General features: G+C 50.9%; 2 non-coding genes across 2 annotated transcripts; both read left to right on the top strand.

The window, feature by feature from the left end:
• Positions 1-1,820: 1,820 nt before the first annotated feature.
• LOC146531779 (small subunit ribosomal RNA) lies at positions 1,821-3,723 on the top strand. Its single transcript, XR_014878823.1, has one exon. It is a non-coding gene; the product is annotated as a small subunit ribosomal RNA (ribosomal RNA).
• An 827-nt stretch (positions 3,724-4,550) lies between these two features.
• On the top strand, positions 4,551-4,707 carry LOC146531780 (5.8S ribosomal RNA). Its single transcript, XR_014878813.1, has one exon. It is a non-coding gene; the product is annotated as a 5.8S ribosomal RNA (ribosomal RNA).
• Positions 4,708-5,000: the final 293 nt, after the last annotated feature.

The raw sequence follows: 5,000 nt of genomic DNA on the forward strand, positions 1-5,000 counted from the left end.
TTTCAAATTTTATAAAAATTGAACAACGGTCAACGAACTTTATAAGAAGGCATAAAAGACAGTCCGTAAGAATATTAAGGGAACTACTAACCGTTTAAATAAAAACACTTCAAAATAATTATATTCATTACGGAAATTGTGCGTAGCTCCTTACGCAGTGTACTTTTTATTTAATCATTCTATAGTTAGAAATTTTGATTTTTAAAAGTATTCAATTGAACACGTGTTTCATGGTTTTCTAGAATTCTTCCCCTAAGGCTGCAAATAAGGGGTTGAAAGTTTGTATGGAAAAATCTTTAAAACGCCACCGATTATTATAAAATGTTTAATTTAGATAGACTCTTAAAAATATTTAAATGAACATGTGTTTCATGGTTTTCTACAATTCACCCCCTAAGGGTGCAAATAAGGGGTTGAAAGTTTGTATGGAAAAATCTTTAAATCGCCATCGATTTTTATAAAATCAGAAACGGTGGTGGTGGTGGTGGTGGTGGTGGTGGTGGTGGTGGTGGTGGTGGTGGTGGTGGTGGTGGTATTGGTGGTGGTGGTGGTCGTGGTGGTGGTGGCGGTGGTATTGGTGGCGGTGGTGGTGGTGGTCGTGGTGGTGGTGGCGGCGGCGGCGGCGCCGGCGGCGGTGGTGGTGGTGGATGCGGTGGTGGTGGTGGTGGATGCGGTGGTGGTGGTGGTGGTGGTCGTGGTGGTGGTCGTGGTGGTGGTGGTCGTGGTGGTGGTGGTCGTGGTGGTGGTCGTGGTGGTGGTCGTGGTCGTGGCGGTGGTCGTGGCGGTGGTGGTGGTGGTGGTGGTGGTGGTGGTGGTGGTGGTGGTGCTGGTGCTCTTGGTCACGGTGTTCACTCCCCATCAACTCTCATTCACCATTCCACCCGGCCGTCCGTCTGTCAGTCGGCACGTCCCGAGTGTCGCGACCGTCGCTCTGTACATATGTGAGGTGTCGACGAGCCAAACGTATGAGCGTAGTCGACCCTCCACGGAGGTTTTGTAGTAGTATTCGTGTGTTACTATAACGCATAAATACACACAACACACCCATACCACACATAATATTGTGGTGTTGTACAGTGTCGGTCGACGGGCGCGCGCGTGCGGTTGGTTATGTTTGTTGTGGGGGTTTGTTGTGGGGCTCTCTCGCTCTTCTTGTGATTAGTAGTCACAGTTTTGCGTAGAGTGTCTCGCGTCTCTCCCCATTACGGGCATCAACGCCGCACGATTTGCGTTGTTCGTATATCAACTTTGATACATTGTTATATCGATGTTTGTTCAGCGACCGTTCTAATACCAGTGTGCGCGGCCACCCTTTGCGGGGCGACACGTTCCTTTAAAATTGGCCACGATCTCTCCAACACCGAGCGTTGATTTGTATACACAACATGTTCACGCTCATGTTAAACGAGAGATTATGAGAGTGTGTTGTGTGCGTTTTGCGACCGTTGTCGCTGCGCACGCATCAAAGATCTCGTCAGAGAACGTTCAGTACTGCGACCGAGCACCGGCACACACCGCCACCGCTTTCGTCTTCGTTCTAACCGACGACGGCGTCTGCGCGTGCGTTGTGCGGCGCGCGCGTCGTGTGTAATATCGGAGCGGCGATAGTTTGCGCGCGAACCGACATGCATTCATTCATTCATTCGTTTGTTTGTTTGTTTGTTTGTGTGTTATCGCTCGTCGCGTAAGCTTTCAAAGTTCAAAATTTATTATAATTTTATTTTTTAAAAGTCATCGCGACGCGTCTCTCGACGCCCGCGTTCGACGTTTAACAAAATAAATAAAACAACGCGAGAGTTAGCGATGTTGTTATTGTTAGCTCCCTGGTTGATCCTGCCAGTAGTTATATGCTTGTCTCAAAGATTAAGCCATGCATGTCTCAGTGCAAGCCGTATTAAGGCGATACCGCGAATGGCTCAATATATCAGTTTTGGTTCCTTAGATCTTACTCAGTTACTTGGATAACTGTGGTAATTCTAGAGCTAATACATGCAATCAGAACTCTGACCAGTGATGGGATGAGTGCTTTTATTAGATCAAAACCAATCGACGGAGGGCTTCGCGTCCGAAGTCGTTAATTTTGATGAATCTGGATAACTTTTGCCGATCGCATGGTCAAGTACCGGCGACGCATCTTTCAAATGTCTGCCTTATCAACTTTCGATGGTAGTTTCTGCGACTACCATGGTTGTCACGGGTAACGGGGAATCAGGGTTCGATTCCGGAGAGGGAGCCTGAGAAACGGCTACCACATCCAAGGAAGGCAGCAGGCGCGCAAATTACCCACTCCCGGCACGGGGAGGTAGTGACGAAAAATAACGATACGGGACTCTTTCGAGGCCTCGTAATCGGAATGAGTACACTTTAAATATTTTAACGAGGAACAATTGGAGGGCAAGTCTGGTGCCAGCAGCCGCGGTAATTCCAGCTCCAATAGCGTATACTAAAATTGTTGCGGTTAAAAAGCTCGTAGTTGCATTTGTGCGCCGCGCTGTCGGTGCACCGCATCCGCGGTGATACTGACACGTCTGCGGAGCATATCGTCGGTGAGCCGGCGGTAAAACGCCGGTTCAATATCAAAATCCTATCGCGGTTCTCTTCGGTGAGTGTCGAGATGGGCCGACAATTTTACTTTGAACAAATTAGAGTGCTCAAAGCGGGCTCAAAATGCCGCTTGAATATTTCGTGCATGGAATAATAGAATATGATCTCGGTTCTATTTTGTTGGTTTTCAGAACTCCGAGGTAATGATTAATAGGGATAACTGGGGGCATTCGTATTGCGACGTTAGAGGTGAAATTCTTGGATCGTCGCAAGACGAACATCAGCGAAAGCATTTGCCAAAGGTGTTTTCATCAATCAAGAACGAAAGTTAGAGGTTCGAAGGCGATTAGATACCGCCCTAGTTCTAACCGTAAATATGTCGTCTAGCGATCCGCCGACGTTAATACAATGGCTCGGCGGGCAGCTTCCGGGAAACCAAAGATTTTGGACTCCGGGGGGAGTATGGTTGCAAAGCTGAAACTTAAAGGAATTGACGGAAGGGCACCACCAGGAGTGGAGCCTGCGGCTTAATTTGACTCAACACGGGAAATCTCACCAGGCCCGGACACCGGAAGGATTGACAGATTAACAGCTCTTTCTTGATTCGGTGGGTGGTGGTGCATGGCCGTTCTTAGTTGGTGGAGCGATTTGTCTGGTTAATTCCGGTAACGAACGAGACTCTAGCCTGCTAAATAGGCGTCGTCATTTAGGTGTGCGCGATTTCGGTCGCGCAACTCACTGGCGACGTATTAAAATTCTTCTTAGAGGGACCGGCGTCTTCGAGCCGCACGAGATTGAGCAATAACAGGTCTGTGATGCCCTTAGATGTCCTGGGCCGCACGCGCGCTACACTGAAGGAATCAGCATGTTCTCCCTGGCCTAGAGGCCCGGGCAACCCGTTGAAACTCCTTCGTGCTGGGGATTGGGGTTTGCAATTATCCCCCATAAACGAGGAATTCCTAGTAAGCGCGAGTCATAAGCTCGCGTTGATTACGTCCCTGCCCTTTGTACACACCGCCCGTCGCTACTACCGATTGAATGATTTAGTGAGGTCTTCGGACCGACACGCGGTGGCTTCACGGCCGTCGGCGTTGCTGGGAAGTTGACCAAACTTGATCATTTAGAGGAAGTAAAAGTCGTAACAAGGTTTCCGTAGGGGAACCTGCGGAAGGATCATTAACGTGTTTGTGTGTTGTCGAAATACATCACACATAACAAAGATATATGATTATACAAAAAAAAGGCGATGAGAGCGAAAGCGCCCGCGCAACATTTTCGACGAAAAGACAACAAATCGAGAGCGCACGACGGTGCATCGCGTCGCCACAGAGCGGAACAGTGCCGCCGGCGCGCGCGCGCGCGCGCGCTCCCTGCAAACTTGCTGGAACGTGTGCACGTGTGCGTGCGGGGTGGTCGGCTCGGCGAGCCGGCGGTGGAACGCGATCGACGCAGACCGGTGAGAATCCGCGCCGCGAGTCGATCGCACCGCTGCTGACAGGCTCGCCGCTATACGAGTCCACACCACCATAGGCGTATACTTTTCGCTAGTCGGCGACGAGATGATGTCGTGTGTCGTCCTCGTCGATACTGCGGGGGCGGTCGTTCTCCGCTAAACTATATAATGCGGTCGGACGGGGGACGGACGGACGTCGCGCCGCGGCGGCAGTCGAGAGCTCTACGTTTGCCCGTATTGCGAACGACTCCGCGCCGCGACAGATGTCCGTGTCCCTGTCTGTAGTGTGTCCGTGATCGCGCCGGCATCGTCTCCTCCGCACACTCGTGCGTGGTGGGCGTGGCCCGGCGCCGATCGTCGGTAGATCACAAACAAACAAACAAATTGAACATCCATAATCTCTACGCACGTCGTCTCCGACGAGTCCACGTGCGGCGAGTGTGGTTGTTGATGATGTCGACGTAGTCGACAATGTTCGTGACACGTTTCAAACATTTTTAAACATGTTATTTTTGCGTTGGTCTTTACTGATCGCGCAAAATAAACAAACCACTACCCTGAACGGTGGATCACTTGGCTCGCGGGTCGATGAAGAACGCAGTTAACTGCGCGTCATAGTGTGAACTGCAGGACACATTTGAACATCGACATTTCGAACGCACATTGCGGTCCGTGGGGTTACATCCAGGACCACTCCTGTCTGAGGGCCGGCTGCATAAAAACAAATGCCACACTGTACGCTGACCGCGTACAAATGGCGGTTCCGTCGAGTGCGAGCGCACAGCTCGCTATCGCGGTCCGTTCAAATATGCGACCAACCAATGTCGTGCGCCGCGCCGCCTCCCCGGTGGCCGGCGCCGACTCGCTTCGCAACACACTTGTGCGAACGGCAATGCGAGTACACCTCTCATTGCCGACGGAGGAGGCGCGACCCGTTCTCTCCTGTACCCTTCGAGATAAAAATCAGAGGGTCCACGGGAGTTGAACTAGTGCCGCGCCGAAT

This window comes from Heliconius melpomene, chromosome 15 (genome assembly GCF_056956725.1).
Source record: "Heliconius melpomene rosina isolate 202511_hmr_F chromosome 15, ASM5695672v1, whole genome shotgun sequence".
NCBI lineage: Eukaryota > Metazoa > Arthropoda > Insecta > Lepidoptera > Nymphalidae > Heliconius > Heliconius melpomene.